Source organism: Canis lupus, chromosome 5 (assembly GCF_003254725.2).
Source record: "Canis lupus dingo isolate Sandy chromosome 5, ASM325472v2, whole genome shotgun sequence".
In the NCBI taxonomy this organism is placed as follows: Eukaryota; Metazoa; Chordata; class Mammalia; order Carnivora; family Canidae; genus Canis; species Canis lupus.
This window is the reverse complement of record NC_064247.1, coordinates 49,654,991-49,677,943: the sequence shown is the minus strand read 5'-3', so window position 1 is coordinate 49,677,943 and position 22,953 is coordinate 49,654,991. Positions and strand designations below refer to the sequence as shown.

At 35.9% G+C, this 22,953-nt stretch overlaps 1 long non-coding RNA gene across 2 annotated transcripts; it reads right to left on the bottom strand.

Annotated features, from left to right (window-relative positions):
• Positions 1-4,847: 4,847 nt before the first annotated feature.
• LOC112647613 (uncharacterized) lies at positions 4,848-17,250 on the bottom strand. Of its 2 annotated transcripts, XR_004815713.2 has the most exons (5): positions 16,985-17,250; positions 15,197-15,281; positions 14,966-15,057; positions 6,154-6,277; positions 4,848-5,103 (listed from the first exon to the last, which is right to left on the bottom strand). It is a non-coding gene; the product is annotated as an uncharacterized LOC112647613 (long non-coding RNA). The 2 variants fall into 2 exon arrangements; XR_003128381.3 differs by having other exon boundaries at positions 14,966-15,281.
• Positions 17,251-22,953: the final 5,703 nt, after the last annotated feature.

Here is a 22,953-nt window from a genome sequence, read left to right as displayed (position 1 = left end):
TCCACATTGTTGCAAATAGCAAGGTCTCATTTTTTTATGGCTGAGTAATATTCTTTTATTTTTTTTAAGATTTTATTTTTTTATTTATGAGAGACAGAGAGAGAACAGCAGAGACATAGGCAGAGGGAGAAACAGGCTCCCAGCAGGGGACCCGAGGTGGGACTTGATCCTCAGACTTTGGGATCATGCCCTGAGCTGAAGGCAGATGCTCAATTGCTGAGCTACCCAGGCATCCCTTGAGTAATATTCTATTTTATATGCATATCACATTTTCTCTATCCATTTATCTATCATTGGATGCTTAGGTTGCTTCCATATTTTCCAAATTATAAAAATGCTGCAATAAACATAGGGATGCATATATTTTCTTAAAGTAGTGTTTTCATTTTCTCTTTTAAAAAGGATTTTATTTATTTATTCATAAGAGACACAGAGAGAGAGGCAGAGACATAGGCAGAGGGAGAATCAGGCTCCCTACAGGGAGCCTGATGTGGGATTTGATCCTGAACCCCGGGATCATGACCTGAGCCAAAGGCAAATGCTCAACCACTGAGCCACCCAGGTGCCCCAGTGTTTTCATTTTCTTTGGGTAAATAACCAGGAGTGGAGTTACTGAGTCAAATGGTACTTCTACTATAATTTTTTGAGGAAACTCCATAATCTTTTCCATCAATTTATCTGTATTTTTGATGGTGGGTCATCAAAGTTGTTTATATATTTAGGATATTAACATCTTACTGGATATATCATCTGCAAATATCTTCTCCCACTCAATATGTTGCCTTTTTGTTTTGTTGGTTTCCTGTACTATACAAAAGATTTTTATTTTAATATAGTTCCAATAGTTTAATTTTGCTTTTGTTTCCCTTGCCTGAGGAGACACATGCAGAGAAATGTTTCTATGGCTGATGTGAAAGAAATTGTTGTCTATGTTTTCTTTTAGAAGCTTTATGGCTTTATTGTCTCATATTTAGGTCTTTAAACCAGTTAGAATTTATTTTTGTGTATGGACTAAGAAAGTCATCCAGGATGATTCACCGGCGCATATAGCTGTCCTTTGTTTTCCTTCTTACCAATTTGGATAATTTTATTTAATTTTCTTCTGATTTCTGTAGCTAGAACTTCCAGAATTACGTTGAATAAAAGTGGCAAGAGTAGAAATCCTTGTGTTATTCTTGCTCTTATGGAAAAAAAAATTTCATGAATAAGTATGATGTTAGGTGTGGATTTGTCATAAACAGACTTCATTATATTGAAATGTCCCTCTAAACCCCCTTTGTTGAGAGTTTTTATCATGAACGGATGTGTAATTTTGTCAAATATTTTTTTCTGTATTTATTGAGATGACCATATGATTTTTATTATTTGTTTTGTTGATGTGGTATATCACATTGATTTATTTGTGAATATTGAACCATTTTTGCTTTTCTGCGGAAAAATCCCACTTGATCCTTTTAATATATTGTTGAGTGAGAAGGTTTGAAAATACCTTATTGATGATTCTTGCATGCATGTTTGTCAGGGATTTTTGGCCTGTAGTTTTCTTTTTTGTAGTTTCTTTGCTTGATATTGGTATCAGGGTAATTCAGGCCTCATAGATTATACTGCAAAGCTTTCATTCCTCTTATATTTTTTTGGGGGGGGGGAATAGTTTGAGGAGAATAGGTATTAACTGCTTTAAATGTTTGATATAATTATCCTTTGATGCCATCTGTCCCTGGACTTCTGTATGTTGGAAGTTTTTCCATCATTATTTTGTTCATAGTTATTGATCTCTTTAAATTTTCCACTTCGGCCTGATTCAGTTTTGGAAAACTGTATATTTCTAGGAGTGTACTCATTTTTTTCAGGTTGGCATATAATTTTTTGTCGTTTTATAATACTTTGAATTTCTATAGCATTGGTTGTTACTTTTTTATTTCTAATTTTATTGTGTTCTCTCCCTTTTTTCTTGTTGATCCTGGTTAAATGTTTATTGTATTTGTCTTTTCAAAGAGTCAGCTTTTGATTTCATTGATCTTTTCTATTATTTTATTAGTCTACTCATTTACTTCTGCTCTGATCTTTGTTATTTCCTTCCTTCTTCTAATTTTGGGATTTGTTTGTTCTTTAAATTCCTTTACATTGTTAGATATTCCTATATTGTTATTGTTATTCCTATATTCCTATATTAGATATTTTTCTTGTTTCTTCAGATAGGCCTGTGTTGCTATAAATTTCCTTCCTAGAACAGTTTCTGCTGCATCCCAAAGATTTAGACCATTGTATTTTCATTTTCATTTGTGTCCATGTTGAATTTATTTTTGTGTATGATATAAAAATGTGGTCCAGTTTCATTCTTTTGCATGTTGCTATCCAGTTTTCCCAAAACCATTTGTTGAAGAGATTTCTCCATTTCTCCATTGGATATTCTTTCCTGCTTTGTTGAAGATTAATTGATCATATAGTTGTAGATTCATTTCTGAGTTTTCTATTTTGCTCCATTGATCTATATGTCTATTTTTGTGCCAGTACCATGTTTTTTTTTTGTTTTTTTTTTTTTTAATCACTACAGCTTTGTTATTTAACTTCAAGTCCAGAATTGTAAGTCCTTCAGCTTTGCCTTTCTTTTACAAAGTTGTTGTCTGGTTTTGGTTATTCAGGATCTTTGGTGGTTCCATAGGAATTTTAGGATTATTTGTTCTAGCTCTCTTAAAAATGTTTTTGGTATTTTGATAAGGATTACACTCAATGTGCAGATTCATAGTATAGACATTTTAACAGTATTTATTCTTCATATCAATGAGCATGGAATGTCTTTGATAGTTTTCAGAGTATGCATCTCTCACCTCTTTGGTTAGGTTTTTCTTTAGATATCTTCTTTTTGGTGCAGTTGCAAATGGGTTGGATTCCTTAATTTCTCTTCTTGATGCTTCATTATTGATGTATAGAAATACAACAGATTTCTGTGCATTGGTTTTTAATCCTGAGACTTTATTGAATTTATCAGTTCTAGCAATTTTATGGTAGAGTACCATGTTTTTACAAATAGTGAAAGTTTGACTTTTTACCTACCAGCTTGGATGCCTTTATTTCTTTTTGTTGTCTTATTGCTGTTCCTAGGACATCCAGTAATATGTTGGATAAAAGTGATGAGAGTGGAATCCTTGTCTTGTTCCTGACCTTAGAGGAAAAGCTCTTAGTTTTTTTCCCATTAAGGATGATGTTAGCTGTAGGATTTTCATATATGGTCTTTATTATGTTGAGGTATGCTCCCTTTAAACCTACTTTGTTGAGGGCTTTTATTAATGAATGTTTGTTGTACTTTGTCAAGTGCTTTTTTGCATCTCTTGAAATGATCTTATGGTTTCTTTAATTGATTGATGTATCACATTGATTTGTAAATATTGAACCATGCTTGTAACTTAAGTGTAAGTCCTACTTAATCACAGTGAATGATATTTTTAAAGTATTCTTAGATTTAGTTTGCTAACATTTTGTTGTAGATTTTGCATCTATGTTCATCATGATATTGGCCTGTAGTTCTCTGCTTTAGTGGAGTCTTTGTCTGATTTTGGTATCAGGGTAATTCTGGCCTCATAGAATGAATTTGGAAGTTTTCCTTCTTTTTCTATTTTTTGCAATAGTTTGAGAGGAATAGATATTAACTTTTCTTTAAATGTATGGTAGATATTCTTAGTCTTGGACTTTTGTTTGTTGAGTTTTTTTATTACTAATTTCTTTGCTGGTTGTTGGTCTGTTCAAGTTTTCTGTTTCTTCCTGTTTCATTTTTGGTTGTTTATAGGTTTCTAGTAATTTATGCATTTCTTCCAGATTTTCCAATTTGTTCGCATATAGTTTTTCATAATATTCTCTTAAACTATTTGTATTTCTGTGGTGTTGGCTGTTATTTCCCTTCTCTCATTTGTGATTTTATTTATTGGTGTCTTTTTCTTTTCTTTTTAATGATTATGGCTAGAGGTTTATCAATTATATTTATTTTTTCAAAGAACCAGCTTCTGGTTTCATTGTTCTGTTCTATTGTTTTTTAGTTTCCATATCATTTATTTCTGTTCTAATCTTTATTATTTCCTTCCTTCTGTTGGCTTTATTCTTTTTGTAGCTCCTTTAGATGTAAGGTTAGGTTGTTTGTGCTTCTGAAGGTAAGACAGAATTATACAGCATTACAATCTCAGGACTTCTTTTGCTGCATCCCAAAGGTTTTGGACCATTCTGTTTTTATTTTCATTTGTCTACGTTTTATTTCTTCTTTAATTCCCTTCTTTAATTCTTCTTTAACCCATACAGTGTTTAGTAGCATGTTATTTAACCTCCATGTATTTGTGGTTGACTTCCAGTTTCACAGCATTATGGTCAGAAAGGCACATGGCACATGGTATGACTTCAGTCTTCAATGTCTATTTTGTGACCTACTTTGTGATCTATTTTGGAGGCTGTTCCATGTGCAGTTGAAATGAATGTGTATTATGCTGTTTTAGGATGTAATGTTCTAAAAGTCTGTTAAATGTATCTGTTGCAGTCTATCATTCAAAGCCATTGCTTCCTTGTTGATTTCTGTTTGGATGATCTGTCCATTGAGGTAAGTGGGATATTAAAGTCCTCCATTATTGCATTATTACCAACAAGTTTGTTTATGTTTCTTATTGTACATTTGGGGTTGTCCTATTTTGTATGCATAAATATTTACAATCGTTATATCTTCTTATTGAATTGTCCCCTTTATTATTATATAGTGGCCTCTTTGTCTCTTGTAAGAGTCTTTTGTTTTAAAGTTTATTTTATCTAATGTAAGTATTGCAACTTTGGCTTTCTTTTTTTTTAATTTTTATTTATTTATGATAGTCACAGAGAGAGAGAGAGAGAGAGAGAGAGAGAGGCAGAGACACAGGCAGAGGGAGAAGCAGGCTCCATGCACCGGGAGCCTGACGTGGGATTCGATCCCAGGTCTCCAGGATCGCGCCCTGGGCCAAAGGCAGGCGCTAAACCGCTGCGCCACCCAGGGATCCCAACTTTGGCTTTCTTTTGACATCCATTTGCATGATAGTTTTTTCCTCCATCCCCTCATGGTCAGTCTGCAGGTGTCTTTAGGTCTAAAATAAGTCTCTTGGAGGGAAGATATAAATAGGTCTTGATTTTTAGCCATTCCTGACAGTAATTTCTTACAGCCCCTTTTTCCTCAACATTATCTGTTGTCCATGACTACCACCTGACTCTTCAAAATGGCTATTTCTGCAGTTCATTGCTCCTGCATAGCCATCATGAGAACAAAGTTATGGTTCCTAGAACCATAAATGACCTTCTCAAGTGAAGGAAGTCCCAGTTACTCTTTCTCCCCTTCATAATCCAGGATAGTACAACCAGAGTTAAAGGTATAAGGCCAAAGATAAAGCTTCTTAAAAGAAAAAGGAGCTCCATTTATTTAAGGGATGACAATAGTGTGCCTAATTTTTGTGTTTTATTTGTATTCCACTCTTATAATCATTTATTCAACATCAACCATGCACCAGACATTTGGGTTGGTCCTGATGATATAAAACATAATTTATATTGTCTCCTCTCACTGTTATTTAGTGTAACCTAGTCCTCTCACTCTGCCAGTAGCTTGCTCTGAATCTTGTGGAAGTCTGAGCCTCCTTATAATTCTCAAATGATAGGCTTAGATTAGGTATATTTAAGAACTTCTTAACCCCTAAATATAATATTCCATATTAACCCTTTGATTTCCTCCTATACTACAGAAGTCCAACAGAATAAAGAAGGTGTCGAGTTTATTTTTATTTAAGCTACCACTTATTTAACACCATATTCCAGCAACTAGGCCAAGTATTTTATATATATAATTAGATACACTTTATATATGTTATATGTGGATTAATAAACTCTAAAAGAGAAATAAACTGAAGTTTATACAGCCAGTACATGGTTGATCTCAAAGTCTGGAAGTCTAATATGTAGAATTATTATAGAGTTATGCATTTCTATGAAAAAGGAAAAAAGGAGAAGAAAGGTAGCTGCAACGATGTTCTTCAAAGAATAGTGGCCAAGGAATTTCTATGCTTTTATGCTTTTACATAACAAAGCCACATTACCTTTCAATATATATGAAATCCAAAATTAGAGATCAGATATACGTGGGGCATAAAATCCCTCTACCTGTTTTCCTGTCTCTCATATTTCAGCACTGCTATCTATAAAATGTGAGCGTCTCTTTCTTCCCTTCTACTTTTTCATAGGTGTCGAAGTTTTGGAGATACAATTACACCTCTCAATTTCTCTGCTGTAAACCGAGTTCCAACAAGAGGGAACAGATGTTAAGAGGTAAATGGGAAATAAATTATCACCCTTATAAATAGAGAAACTGATAACTCTTTCTTTCCATGTGTTCCTGGCAGAAATGGATTGAAGTATTAAGGAGTTACCTGAGGCCAGAAAAAGCAATCCTTACCATTCTACTCTAATCCAGATACTGAATTGAAACCTTGGGGAGAATTAATACTGCAAAGATTAAATAACTCTTGCCTTCACATCTGTACCTCCAATAAACTAGAGTATTGTGACCTGAGCTAGAAACCCAATATTTAAAATTTTTTTAAAAAATATTTTATTTAAATTCAATGTAGTTAACATAGAATGTATTATTAGTCTTATGGGTAGAATTTAGTAATTATAATAAGTTGCAATAACACCAAATGCTCATTACTTTATGTGACCTCCTTAAGGCCCATCACCCAGTTACCTCCCACCCCCCCACCAGCAACCCTCACTTTATTTCCTAGAGTTCAGTATCTCTTATGGTTTGCCCTTCTTTCAATTTTTATCTTATTTTTCCTTCCCATCTCCTATGTTCATCAGTTTTGTTTCTTAAATTCTATATATGAGGAGGAGAGAGGGGCAAGATGGCAGAAGAGTAGGGGTCCTCAACTCATCTGGCCCCACAAACTTATCTAGATAACTTTCAAAACATCCTGAACACCTACGAATTCGACCTGAGATTTAAAGAGAGAACAGCTGGAATGCTACAGAGAGAAAAGTTTTTGCTTCTAACAAGGTAGGAAGGAAAAAAAAAAAAGGAATAATGTTGAGGAGGGGAACCATGATTAGCAAGGCTAAAGCAGAGCAACGAAAGCCTCTGGAGCAAAAAAGCCCAGCCCCGGAAAAGCGGGAACTTTAAAAATCTACGCCAGAGTTTTCCCTGGTGGAAAACTGTTTAGCAGGGAAATCGGGCAGAATCACAGAAGGAGCAGTGAAATCTCGTTTCCTGGAGTCACTATAAGAGGAGGGGCACCTGGGCGAAAGCTCACTGCAAACCATGGTCCAATATTGGTAAAGGGCTGGAGCGCCGCAGCCCTCCGGGGCATTTGGGAGAAGCCAGTTGGTTAGGCAGGCTGACTCTGGAGGTGCCTTTACCCTAGAGGCTGGCAAGGGACAGAGGTGGCTGTACTCCATTCCCTTCAGGAGAAGTGGTCCCCAGGAGTGCAGGTCAAGCGGCACAGGGCCCCTGATCCCAGGGTGCCCAAGTGGACAAAGCCAGCAATCCTTCATTCCCCCTGCCACAGGGGTAAGCCGGGGGGGGGGGGGGGAGGGGACACACAGGAAAGTGAGAACTCTCCTGCTGCTAGGCACTAGGCAAGCTGTGCAGATCCGTGAACTTGCACCTGCCCCCAAGAGCATCTAGGCCAGTGTGGACTGGGAGACTGCAGTTAGTTACTCACAGCAAGCTCAACTCCAGAGCTGGAAATCTGGCTGTTGCCATTTTTGTTTTTCCTCTTTGTTTCGCCTTGTGCCTGGGAAAGGTGGGGGCTCTAGGGGACAAAGGCCTCCCAGATAAACAGCTCACACTAAGCCCAGACCTGGCAAGGGGCGGGGCATCTCTGCTGAGAACCAGTGCAGCAGAACCATCCCCCAGAAGAACTGCTGGAAGAACAAGGGAAACGCAAGTTTACTGAACAAGCAAAATTGGAAAGCTCCAGGACTGAGGGAAAATAGTGTATAGAACTAGAGGGTCTTTAATTTTTCTTTTTCTATTATGACTCATTTTTATATCAGACTAAAAATTTCCAATACTTTTTCTCATTTCCCACCTTAACTATATTTTACCAACTCTTCATTTTTAAGTTTTTTTTTTTCCTTTTGACTTTGATATTTCTACAATTACATGTCTTAGATGTATTTTTCACTTCTGGATTCCCTTCAACATATTCAATTTAATTTTGATAGATATGGGTATTTGTTTTTTGTCTTTTCTGCTTTATTTTGTTTTACAATGGTGGAAGTTAATGCCTTCTAACACAGGACCAGGATACACTCAGAACCAAGTGGAACACCATGTTGGTTCATTCTGTGAGATTATATTCTCCTTCCTTCTCACTCTTCCCCCCTCTTATCTTGTTTATATTTTTGTGGTCATTATTGGGGCATTATATAAATATTGATGGTTTATATAAATTTGGGATTGATATCTTCTAACATACACCACAAAATATACTCTGAACCAAGAGTATCACCCTCTAGGACCCCTCAGGTAGACTATATTCTCTCTCCACTACCACTTCCTCACCACCACCATCCCTCCCTTTTTTTTTCTCTCTTTTCTTTCTTCTTCTTCTTTGTTTTTGGTTATTTAGTTTTACTACTTTGTTTTAAAATTTGTTTTCCACTTTAGTGGTCCTTTTGCTTTATTTTCTTCTGTTCTTTTTCTTCTACTTTCTGATCTCTGAGCTCTTTGGAATCATCTAAGATGTATTTTACTTAGGTCATGGTTGATATTTTTGACTCAGCCCACTCATACAGCTATTCAGCACTGGAAAAAATTACTAGACAGAAGAATTCACCACAAAAGAAAGAACTGGAAACAGTACTCTCTGCCACAGAGTTACAGAATTTGGACTTAAATATGTTATCAGAAATTCGATTCAGAATTACAATTATAAAGCTACTGGTGGCTCTGTAAAAAAAAAAAGTGTAAAGGACTCTAGAGACTTCATGACTGCACAATTTAGATCTAATCAGGCTGAAATTAAAAATGGATTAAATGAGACGCAATCCAAACTGATGCTCTAACTGCTAGGGTTAATAGGTGGAAGAGAGAGTGAGTGACATAGAAGACAAGTTGGTGGCAAGGAAGGAAGCTGAGGAAAATGAGAAAAACAATTAAGAGCCCATACGGAAAGGCTTAGGCAATAAAAGATAACTTGAGAAGGAAGATTATTCGTCTAATTGGGATTCCAGAAGAGGCTGAGAGAGGACCACAAAGTATATTTGAACAAATCATAGCTGAGAACTTCCTAAATCTGGGAAAGGAAACAGGCATTCAGATCCAGGATATAGAGAGGACCCCCTCAAAAAAAATGAATAAAAAACTGTTCAACGCCTCAACCTTCAATAGTGAAACTTGCAAATTTCTTCTTCTTTTTAAAATTTTATCCATGAGAGACAGAGAGAGAGGAAAAGACACAGGCAGAGGGAGAAGCAGGCTCTATGCAGGAAGCCTGATGTGGGACTCAATCCTGGGACTCCAGAATCATGCCCTGGGCTGAAGGCAGTGCTAAACTGCTGAGCCACCCAAGCTGCCCAAAACTTGCAAATTTCAAAGATAAAGAGAAAATCCTTAAAGCAGCTTGAGAAAAGAGATTATTAACTTATATGGGGAGACATATCAGATTAATAGCAGATGTCTCGACAGAGACCTGGCAGGTCACAAAGGACTGGCAGGATACATTCAGGTACTAAATGAGAAGAACATGCAGCCAAGAATACTCTATCCAGCAAGGCTCTGATTCAGAATAGAAGGAGAGATAAAGAGCTTCCAAGATAGGCAGAAACTGAAAGAATATGTGACCACCAAACTGGCTCTGCAAGAAATAATAAGGGGGACCCTGTAAAAGAAAGAGAATGCCCAAAGAAATAATTCACAAAAGCAAGGACAGAATAGGTATTACAATGACACTTAATTCATATATTTCAATAGTTACTCTAAACATGAATGGGGTAAATGATCCCATCAAAAGACTCAGGGTATCAAACTGGATAAAAAAGCAAGACCCAACTATATGCTGTCTACAAGAGACTCATTTTAGTCCTAAGGATACCTCCAGCCTGAAAATGAATGGGTGCAGAATCATTTACTATTCAAATGGTCCTCAAAAGAAATCTGAGGTAGCAATCCTCATATCAGATAAATTAAAGTTCATACCAAAGACTATATAGTAAGGGATAAAGAGGGACACTACATCATACTTAAAGGTCTATCCAACAAGGCCTAACAATCATGAATATTTATGCCCCTAATGTGGGAGCTGCCAAGTATATCAATCAATTAATAACCAAAGTAAAGGCATACTTAGATAATGATACAATAATAGTATCTGATACTAGTATACTATTATACTAGTAATAGTATAGTGATAGTAATAATAGTAGGAGGCTTCAACACAGCACTTTCAGTAAATGATATTTTAAGCAGAACATCACCAAATAAACAAGGGCCTTAAATGATACAATGGACCAAATAGCTTTCATAAATATATACAGAACTTTCCATCTGAATGCAACTGAATACACATTCTTCTTAACTATACATGGTAATTTCTTCAGAATAGACCACATACTGGGTCACAAATCAGGTCTCAACCAATACCAAAAGATTGAGATTGTCTTCTGCATATTTTCAAACCACAATTATTTGAATCACAAGAAGAAATTTGGAAGAAACTCAAACACATGGAGGTTAAAGCATCTTACTAAAAGATGAATAGGTCAACCTGGAAATTAGAAAAGAATTAAAAAGATTCATGGAAACTAATGAAAATGAAGATACAACTGTTCAACTGTTCAAAATCTTTGGGATACAGCAAAAGTAGACCTGAGAGGGAAATACTTCGCAATACAAGCCTCCCTAAAAAACTGGAAAAAACTCCAATACACAAGGTAACCTTGCACCTAAAGGAATTGGAGAAAGAAGAGCAAGTAAAACCTACATCAAGCAGAAGAAGAGAGATTATAAAGATTCAAGCAGAACTCAATGAAATAAAGACCAGAAGAACTGTAGAACAGATCGACAAAACCAGGAGGTGGTTCTTTGAAAGAATTAATTAGATAAACCCCTAGCAAGCATTAATAAAAATAAAAGACTCAAATTACTAAAATCACAAATGAAAGAGGAGAGATCACAACCAATACCAAGGAAATACAAAGGATTTTAAAACATATTGTGATCAGCTATATGCCTACAAATTAGGCAATCTAGAAGAAATGGATGCATTTCTGGGAAACCACAAGTTACCAAAACTGGAACAGGAAGAAACAGAAAACCTGAACAGGCCAATAAACAGGGAGGAAATTGAAGCAGTTATCAAAAGCTCCCAAGACATAAAAGTCCAGGGCCAGATAGCTTCCCAGGGGAATTCTATCAAAATATTAAAGAAGAAATAATACCTATTCTACTAAAGCTGTTCTGAAGGATAGAAAGGGAAGGAATACTTCCAAACTCATTTTATGAGGCCAGCATTGTCTTAATTCCAAAACCAGACAAAGACCCCACCAAAAAGGAGAACTATAGACCAATATCAATATCCCTGATGAACATGTATGCAAAAATTCTCACCAAGATACTAGCCAATAGGATCCACCAATACATTAAGAGGATTATTTACCATGACCAAGTGGGATTTATCCCTGGGTTGCAAGGGTGGTTCAATCAACATGATAGATCACATCAACAGGAGAAAAAAACAAGAGCCATATGATCCTCTCAATAGATGCAGAGAAACCATTTGAAGAGTTTTAATCAGGAATTGGTGCTGTATTTTGTCAAAGTGTAGGGATAGAGGGAACATTCCTCAATATCTTAAAAGCTATTTATGAAAAGCCCACAGCAAATATTGTCAATGGGGAAAATTTGAGAGCCTTTCCCCCAAGATCAGTAACATGACAGGGATGTCCACTCTCATCACTGTTATTCAACATAGGACTAGAGGTGCTAGCCTCAGCAATCAGGCAACAAAAAGAACTAAAAGGCATTCAAATTGGCAAAGAAGAAGTCAAACTCTCCATCTTTGCAGGTGACATGATACTGTATAGAGAACCCAAAAGACCACGGCAAGATTGCTAGAACTCATAAAAGTTCGGCAGTGTGGCAGGATACAAAATCAGTGCCCAGAAATTAGTGGCATTTCTATACACTAACAATGAGACTGAAGAAAGAGAAATTAAGGAATCAATCCCATTTACAATTGTACCCCAAATCCTAAAACACCTAGGAATAATCTAACCAAAGAGGTAAAGGATCTATACCCTAAAAACTACAGAACACTTTTGAAAGAAATTGAGGAAGACACAAAGAGATGGAAAAATATTCTATGGTAATAGTTTTGAAGAAATAATATTGTGAAAATGTCTATGCTACCCAGGGGAATTTACATGTTCAATGCAATCCCTAACAAATTACCATGGACTTTCTTCACAGAGTTGGAACAAATAATCTTAAGATTTGTGTGGAATCTGAAAAGACCCCGAATAGCCAGGGGAATATTGAAAAAGGAAACCAGATGCAGGGGTATCACCATGCCGGATTTCAAGCTGTATTACAGAGCTATGATCATCAAGACAGTGTGGTACACAAAAACAGACATATAGATCAATGGAACAGAATAGAGAATCCAGAAATGTGCCTTCAACTCTAAGGTCAACTAATATGCAACAAAGCAGGAAAAAAGATTCACTTAAAAAGGACAGTCTCTTCAATAAATAGTGCTGGAAAAATTGGACAACTACATGCAGAAGAATGAAACTAGACCATTCTCTCACACCATATACAAAGATAAACTAAAAAATGGTTGAAAGACCTAAGTGTGAGACAAGAATCCATCAAAATCCTAGAGGTTATAGCAGCAATGTCCACAATAGCCAAACTGTGGAAGGAGCCTCAGTGTCCATCGAAAGATGAATGGATAAAGAAGATGTGGTTTATGTATACAATGGAATATTACTCAGCCATTAGAAACAACAAATACCCACCATTTGCTTCGACATGGATGGAACTGGAGGGTATTATGCTGAGTGAAACAAGTCAATCGGAGAAGGACAAAAATTATATGGTCTCATTCATTTGGGGAATATAAAAAATAGTGAAAGGGAATAAAGGGGAAAGGAGAAAAAGAAGTGGGAAATATCAGAAAGGGAGACAGAATATGAAAGACTCCTAACTCTGGGAAACAAACTAGGGGTGGTGGAAAGGGAGGTGGGCGGCAGGTGGGGGTGACTGGGTGACGGGCACTGAGGTGGGCACTTGACGGGATGAGCACTGGGTGTTATTCTGTATGTTGACAAATTGAACACCAATAAAAAATAAATTTATTAAAAAAAAACAAAAAAACAAAATCCTAGAGGAGAACACAGGCAACAACTATTTTGAACTTAGCCACAGTAACTTCTTGCAAGATACATCTATGAAGGCAAGGGAAACAGAAGCAAAAATGAACTGCTGGGACTTAATCACGATACAAAGCTACTGCACAGCACAACAAACAGTCAAGAAAACTAAAAGTCAACCAACAGAATAGAAGAAGATATTTGCAAATGACATTATCAGCTAAAGGGCTAGTCTCCAAAATATATAAAGAACTTATTAAACTCAACACCCAAGAAACAAAAAATCCAATCATGATATGGGCAGAAGACATGAACAGAAATTTCACAGAGGAAGACATACACATGGTCAATAAGCACATGAGAAAATGCTCTGCATCACTTGCCATCAGGGAAATATAAATCAAAACCACAATGAAATACCACCTCACACCAGTGAAAATGGCAAAAATTAACAAGACAGGAAACAACAAATGTTGGAGAGGATGTGGAGAAGGGGGACCTGTCTTGTACTGTTGGTGAAAATGTGAACTGGTGCAGCCACTCTCAAAAACTGTGTGGAGGTTCCTCAAAGAGTTATAAATAGAGCTACCCTATGACTCAGCAATTGCGCTAATGGGTATATACCCCAAAGATACAGATACAGTGAAAAGCCAGGATACCTGAACCCCAATGTCCATAGCAGCAATGTCCACAATACTCAAACTGTGGAAGGAGCCATGATGTCTTTGACAAGTGAACAGATAAAGAAGATGTGGTCTATATATGCAATGGAATATTACTCAGCCACCAGAAAAGATGAATACCCACCATTTGCTTTGATGTGGATGGAACTGGAGGGTGGTATTATGCTGAGTGAAGTAAGTCAATCAGAGAAGGACAATCGTCATATGGTTTTGCTCATTCGGAGAATATAAGAGATAGTGAAAGGGATTATAAGGGAAGGGGAGGAACTGAGTGGGGAAAAATTAGAGAGGGAGACACACCATGAGACTCCTAACTCTGGGAGACGAACAAAGGGTTGCAGAAGGGGTGGTGGGCGGCAGTTGGAGTAACTTGGTGATGGGCACTGAGGAGGGCACTTGATGGGATGAGCACTGGGTGTTATACTATATGTTGGCAAATAGAACTTAAATAAAAACAAACTTAAAAAATAAATTACATATATGAGTGAAATCATGGGGTATTTGTCTTTCTCTGACTTACTTTGCTTAGCATACTATACTCTAGTTCCATCCATGTTATTGCAAAGGGTAAGACTTCATTCTCTTGATGGCTGAGTAATTTTCCATTTTATACATACACAGACACACATGCACACACCACCTCTTCTTTATCAATTCATCTGTCAATGGACATCTGGGTTCTTTCCATACTTTGGTTAGTGTGGATGTTGCAGCTGTAAACACTGGGGTGCAGGTGCCCCTTTGACTCACTATGTTTGTATCATTTGGATAAATGCCTAGTAGTGCAATTGCTGGGTTGTACGGTAGTTCTACTTTTAAACTTCTTGAGGAATCTCCATACTCTTAGAAACACAATCTTACTAAAAGCACAGAGTTCCAGAGAGTTCGGAAGAGTGAAACAGGATTTATGTTACCTTTTCAACGCGGTGACTCCAGTGTGATTCAATGAATGTCATTCTCTCATCTGATGTATTATCTTCATGGTCCTATATATTTCTCCCTTTTCCTTGGAAAGAAGTACATAAGGAGTAGAGGCCCCCAACCTGAGGGTTAAAAGAAAGATCCTTCCCCAGTATGTCTATTGTTCCTAATTTTCTAGTTTTCTTAATGTTCAGTTTAAACCCTGTCATCTCCATGAATCTTACATTGAACAATCAAATGACTTTCTTCCTTCTTTGAGATATCAGTGACTGATTTTAATGTACTTTATTCCAATATTTGACACGAGATCTAGAAATAAAAGGAAAGGTAACTAAATATTTAAGTAAAAAATATTCTAGAATAAAGGCAACACTGAAGTCATTTTAAGATAAAATTTGAAAGAATTTGTCTTCCACAGACCCACACTAAAAGAAAAGCTGAAAGATGGTTATTAGGCTGAGAAGAAATAATACCAAGTAGATGTCCCAAACTTCAGGAAGGAGGGCAAGAAATAGATTTTAAATTTCTATAAAAGAATTTAAGGTAATAATACTAATAAATAGTATGGTTTATAGTTCATGTATAAGTAAAACACATGATGAAACAACTTACAAATGGCTAAGCAATATTGGATATAAATGACATAAGTTAAAATTTCATAATCTCTAGAGCTTTACTTAAAAAAGTACACCTAAACACAAGAAAAAAGATTAATTGAAATATTTGAGTCAATGACAAGCAGATGGACATATAATAGGCCCACTGAAAATCAAAATTCCAAAGCACTAGACTCAAACTCAGCCATACAAATAATTATACTAAATGTAAATATACTAAGTATTAAAACAAGCTTGTCAAGTTGGATAGAAAAAAAGAGTCAATCATTTGCCTCCTGTACATCATAGATTGGTTGAAAATTAAAGGATAGGGAACAATGTACATTACAAATATTATGTGTAAAATGGCTGGTGTGGCTATATTAGTGTCAACTGCAAGAGAAAGAATGTACTCAGAGAAAAAAGAGACCTTCATAATGAGAAATAAATCTATTAAAAAGATATAATTCTAAATGTGTATTCATCTAATAGTTTCAAAATACATGAAAGAGAAACTAAAGAGATAACAGAAAATCTGCGATTATAATTGGTGATTTAAAAAACCCTTTCTAAACAATTTATAGTAGGAAATTGGGAGAAGAAATTTGGGGAAACATCAACTAAGACAGCATAGGATCTAAACAATATTACCAACCAACTTGTCCTCGTGGACATGTTTAAAACACTATATTAATTTCTTGGTGAATGTTAAATGTATACTTAAAGAATGTATAGGGCGGACCGGTGGCGCAGCGGCTTAGAGCCGCCTGCAGCCTGAGGTGTGATCCTGGAGACCCGGGATCGAGTCCCATGTCGAGCCCCCTGCATGGAGCCTGCTTCTCCCTCTCCCTGTGTCTCTGCCTCTCTTTCTCTCTGTGTCTCTCGTGAATAAATAAAATCTTAAAAAAAATAAAGAATGTATATTCTGTAGTATACCATATGACTGACCATAAAACTAGTCCCAAGTCTTAAGGGATTAAAATAAAGGGAATGTTCTCTATCCCAAGGACTAAACTAGAAATAGTCATATGATTTCACTCATCTGTGGATTTAAAAAAATAAATGAGCAAAGGGAGGAAAAAAAAGAAAACCAAGAAACAGACTCTTAACTATAGCAAACAAAATGATGGTCACCAGAATGGAGGTGGGGTAGAGGGGGTGAGGAAAATGCATCAAATAGGTGATGAGATTGAGGACTGCACATGTGATATACACTGGGTGTCAGATGAAAGTGTTGAATCACTATATTGCATGCCTGAAACTAATGTTACACTGTATATTAACTAAGTGGAATTTAAGTAGAAACTTAAAGTATGTCTTAAAAATATTTGGAATTTAAACAATTTATAAATAATTCATGGGTCAAAAAAATCATGAAACAAAATACTTTTGAATGAAAAAAAAATGAAAACATACCAAACTTGAAGTAGAAGTCTCATACACTATTGGTGAGTGTATATAATCACAAAGTTAAATACACATGACCTAGGCAGTAATTATACTCCTATTTAACCAAGATAAAAGAAAATAAGTCATCTTAAGAAGTTATGTACAAGAATTCTCTTAATAGTCTTATTCCTGATAGCTATAAATTTGTAAATAATCAACATGACCGTTAATGAGACAATGAATTTTAAAAGTATGCTATAGGAGGAGTATTCTAGGAAGATGACAGAGTAAGAAGCCCTAGGAATCAGTCTTCCCACCTGGACAACAATTGCACTAGAACATTCTGTCTGACGTAACTATTTTGGAATTCTGGAATCTATTGAAGGCTTATAACTTCTAAGGAAGGGCTTGAGCCAGTAAACTGTATTTAATTTCAACCAAAATCAGCTCTTAGCTCAGCAGCAGTCCTCCAGCTCTGTGGTAGACATCTGTATGCATGTTCCTGGAGCATATTACATGCAGCTTATGGGAGCCAGGGTGGGCAGTAAGGATCATGTCTTTCAAAAATCAGGATTCTGCATACTGATCACTGATTGCTGCTTCTGATCATAGAGGTTCAGACACAGAAGCAGACAGACATTGTTGCAAACTTCTCCCCCTATAGCCTAAGAACAAAGTTAAGGAGCTTGCACTTCTTGCTTTCAAAACTACAAAGCTATAGTAATCAAAACAGTGTGGTACTGGCATGAAGGCCAATGGAATAGAATAGGGATCCTAGAAATGAATCCTCACATATATGATCAATTTTTGACAAAGGTGACAAGGCCCATTCAATGGAGAAAAGGACAGTCTCTTTAGTAAATGGTTCCAGGAAAGCTGAATATCTGCATATACAAAAATGAAGTTGGATCATTACTTAAAATCATATATAAAAATTACCTGAAAATTTAATAATAGTATATAACTTTTAGAAGAAAACAGGACAAAGATTCATGACGGACTTGACAGTAATTTTTTAGATATGACAAAAGAAGTAAATTTGGCTTCTTGAAAATTAAATTACATGCATCAGTGGACACTATCAACAGTGAAAAGACACCATATGTGATAAACTGTTTATAAATAATATACTTATGAAGGGATTAATATCCAGAATATATAGAGAACTCTTAAAACTCAACAACATAGGGCAGTCCAGGTAGCTCAGTGGTTTAGCACTGCCTTCAGCCCAGGGCATGATCCTGGAGACCCGGAATCGAGTCCCACATCAGGCTCCCTGCATGGAGCCTGCTTCTCCCTCTTCCTGTGTCTCTGCCTCTCTCTCTCTTTGTCCCTCATGAATAAATAAAAAAATAAAATCTTAAAAAAAACCCTCAACAGCATAAAAACAGCCCAATTTAGAAATAAGCAAAGGAATAGACATTGCTCTCCAGATATGTGGATGGCCACTAAGCACATGAAGATATTCAACATCACTAATCAGCAGGGCAATGCAAATCAGAACAATGATGAGCTATCACCTCACACCCATTAAAATGGCTACTATCAAAGAAACTGAAGAAAAGTGTTGGAAGGATGTGGAGAATTTAATGGGAATGTAAAAACAGTACAGCCCCTGTGGGAAACAGTGTTAATAGAATTACCATATGATCCAGCAATTTTATTTCTGTGGCTATACCCAATAGAATTAAAATCAGTATCTAGATTTAGATGATGTCCTGAGGGTGGTGCCTTCATGATGGCATTTGTGCACTTATAAGAGGAGGAGATAAGATCTCTCTCTCTCTCTCTGCACATGCAGTAAGGAAAGGTCATGTGAGAGTATAGCAAGCCAGGATGAGGTTCCCACTAAGAACCTAACCCGCAAGCATCTTGGTCTCCGATTTTCCCACCCTCAACAATTTAAGAAATAAGTTCAATTGTTTAAATTATTCAATATGTGGTATTTTGTGACAGGAGCCCAAGCTGACTAAGACACTCATATTCATAGGAGTATTATTCACAATAACTGAAACATGGAAGAAACCCAAATGTCCATCAGCAGAACAGATAGGCAAAATATGATATAAATGCACAATAAAATATTACTCAGCCTTGAAAAGGAAATTCTGGAATCTACTACAGCATGGATGAAACTTGAGGACATAATTCTAAGTGAAAAAGCCAGTCGCAAAAAGATAAACTGTGTTATTAAATTTTTATAAAGTACTTAGAGTGCTCAAAATCAATGAGATAGTGGGTAGTCTTCAGAAGATGGGCGAGAGGGAAGTAGGAGTTATTGTGTAACAGGCATAGAGTTTCAGTTTTGTAAGATGAAATGGCAATTGTTAAAATATGAATGTACTTAATACTACTGAACCTTATACTTAAAGGGTATGATGGCAAACTTTATATTTTACAATAAAAAAATTAAAAAAAAAAGAAAAAAAATATATGCTGTACCTTAATGGAATACTACTTGACATCTTCTTAGGACTGCCTGGTCACCAGTCTCCTTTCCAATTTGAAAGTATTGACTCTTGAGATTCAATCTCAATCTTCTTAGCTTCTGTCTTCAGTACTGCTCCTAATGTCTCAGTGCAGGTAAGGAGCCATACCCTTTAGTTTACTGTCTGAATCCTCTGTATCTTCCCTTGTCCATCACCTTTTATTTACTTGAGAGAAAGAGAGCACGTGGGTGCACAAGTAAGGGGAGGAGCAGAGGGAGAGGGAGTCAGAGAAACAGACTCCCCACTGAGCACAAGGCCCAATGCAGGGCTCCATTCCAGGATCCTGAGATTATGACCCGAGACAAAACCCAGAGTCAGAGGCCTAACTGAGCCACCCAAATGGTCTGCCTACCACTTTTTGATTTGTAGTTTCTTATCATTATTGCTCACTGCTGATTTAATACTGCAGGTATTAAATGCCATTTAATATTATTAGGAATTAAACATTTAAAAATATTTAATTAAAAAATTCTTATTGTAATAAAGTCCCATTCCTCTTGGCTCTCTTCCTCAGGTGTCCTAAAGGCATGTATATTGTGATTTTTTTCTTTTTATCATGTCTTTAGGTAGGCACTTAAGAGTGGGAAAATATTGTGTTTAGATTCTAAGGTACAAACTCTGGTTCTTCAAATATGCAATCTAGGGAAGTCACTTAATTTTTCTGAATTTTGTTTTTAATAAGCAATAAAAAAACCCTGCTTTTTTTCACCTGTAAATGAAATTGCTCTGTAGATTCTCAAGCATTATACAGATTATAGGAATTGTGATAAGATGATAATGATAATGATGAATTATTTTTTAGTATTATGGAGGTGAAAAAATTCAAGGAATAATATCAAATTGCCCCTAACTTGTTGACATCTATGGTGTCCGTTAAGATACCTCTCCATGAGGTCTCAAGTGTTGAGGGGCTTCCTCTCTTTATGGTGGCAAGGCCTCATGTAAGACATAATAAACCAATGAGAAACCCAAAATGCCTGCATTTGCAAAAAGCAAAGCCACAGTTCACTTTCAATTAAATTATTCTCAGTCATATGCAATTATCAAATGCACTTAGGCCATTCATTATGGAGAGAAGAAAAATGCAGCATCACTTGTGTTATTTTTAGTGACATTGGAGCAACTGAATGCAAAGCACCATGTTACCTTTCTCCTAGTTTTTGTTTCTGTAAGTAGATTTTCACAGATGAAAAGAAACATTGCTCTCTTTCACACAGGTTATATTTTCCCAAGTTTCAAGGCTTTACTGGAGCATGGTTCAATAGATCTTTCATGACGTTCCAACTTGACTAATTCTCTGACAACAATGTCTGGAATATTCTGTAAAATATAGAAGGCAGTCTCCTTAAAAATTAAGACTAGTTTTTTTATAGCATTGTTAAATTCTAAGAAGAGTGGATATATGTCAATTTCTAAAATATTATAGGAGATAAAATTTTCCAGTTACACCTCTGAGGCCCAAGGTATTAACTCTCCCCTTAGTAACTTAGAAAGCTTCAGTTCTCTCATTTATAAAATGGAAATTTAAAAGAACCCATCACATAGGGTTATTGTGAGTATCCAATGTGTGTTAATATATTTGAATAACTTAACAGGAGCATGGTGCCTAATAAGCATCCAGTCAATGATATTGATGATAATGAGATAGTAATGATGGTGTTTAGGCTTCATTTAGTTTTCTACTCATTCATTCTATGAACATCTTGTTGAGTGATTTCAATATGTCAAGCATGAGGTTAGACCTTGAGCAAGTAAAAATTGAATTATTCATCCTCCTCTTTCACCCCACTACTACCACATCCAAGGTATATCAGTTCTATTTGTAAGTATTTTGAGAGTTTATTCCTCTCCTTTTTAATCTCTACTACAAACCCCCATTCTTTTTCTTTGTATCTTTCCAATATGCCCTCCACTCTGATACAAGAGAGATCATTCTAAAACTTAGTGTCAGTCTGTCAGTCTGACTTTTATTTTCAATTGCTCTAGCTCATTTAGAATAAAGCACAGACTTTTAATAGGACATCTGTATCAGTTCAGGATCTAGCTACTGACTGTCCAGTCTAATTTCTGACCACATTTTCTTATGTGCATCCTATCCTGTGGGTTCTACTGAAATACTTAAACCTCATTTCCCAGTATTTATGAGGACTAGTTCTCTCACCCAGAAACCCTTTCTTTAGCACAATTTTCATACTAACATTCTCTCTGCCATGCTCTCTACCACACAGCGTGATCTGAGCATGGATCACTTTGTATTAGTCCTATTTATTTTAAGCCCCTCTTTCTAAATTGCAGATTATTTGAAATCTGGAACTTTTCCTAATGCAGATAAGAGGACAAGGAAAGCTTTATTGAATAAGTTAAAAGCAAAAAAATATAGTCTTTTTCTATGCAGAGTTTTTTTTTTTTAAGATTTTATTTATTTATTCATGAGAGACACAAAGAGAGGCAGAGACATAGGCATAGGGAGGAGAAGCAGGCTCCATGCAGGAGCCTGATGTGGGACTTGATCCTGAAAGTCCGGGATCATGTCCTGAGCTGAAGGCAGACACTCAACTGCTGAGCCACTCAGGCATCCCTATGCAGTTTAAATACAGTATGTTGTGTCTGTGTGCAATGTATTAATGTTAAATATGAGAAAGTAGACTTCAATACATTGAGAGAATATATTTTTAGAAAAACTAACATTAGTTTTTCTAAAAAAAAACTAATCTAAACATTAAAACTACATCTTACCATTGTATATCTCAAACGGGGGGAAACTGGTCTCAGTAATTGTCAATCTGAGACTAAAACTGGAAGGAATCATAGTTTTTGATATTTCTCTCAACTTGGCTTTGAGTCTTTAGATCCCATCTTTTCTCTTCAACTTCCATGGCTAGGTTGGGCATATACTTGAATTAAAACAGTATGATAAACGTGTGATGACTAAAAAAAAAAAAAAAAAATTTGGACTTAAGATCATAATTTGTAAAATTCTGTTGGGCAGATATTACTAGCAATAACACATTAGTACTTAGTATTTTTGTTATTGCTAGTAATATCTGTTAACCTAATGTTATTAACAATATTAGAAGGCTACCCTAATATGAAAGAACTATTATACATCAATCTCTCAGCTAGTGATAAAGAAATGGACATATAGATGTAGAAATGATTGAAATGATTTTCTTTGGCAGATCAGTAAGAGGCTTAAAGTAAAATTATAATTTATTAGGTAATTTTGGATTGTCTACGCACTGCCAAATTTTTCATAAATTCCTACCAGAATCAATTACTTAATACATTTCTTTATATCAACTACACAGTTCTTGTTTTCCAAATGTTGGATACTTTTTCTAAATATAATATTTTATAAAAGGAAAATTCAAGTTTTCACCAGGTCAACTGGGGTCACATATATGTCTAATAATTTCTTATATTTGTGTTAGAGTACAGCATGTTATAAAGTGATTTAACATAATATCTCATTTGATTTTTACAGAGGCAGATACCCTGCCACATCAG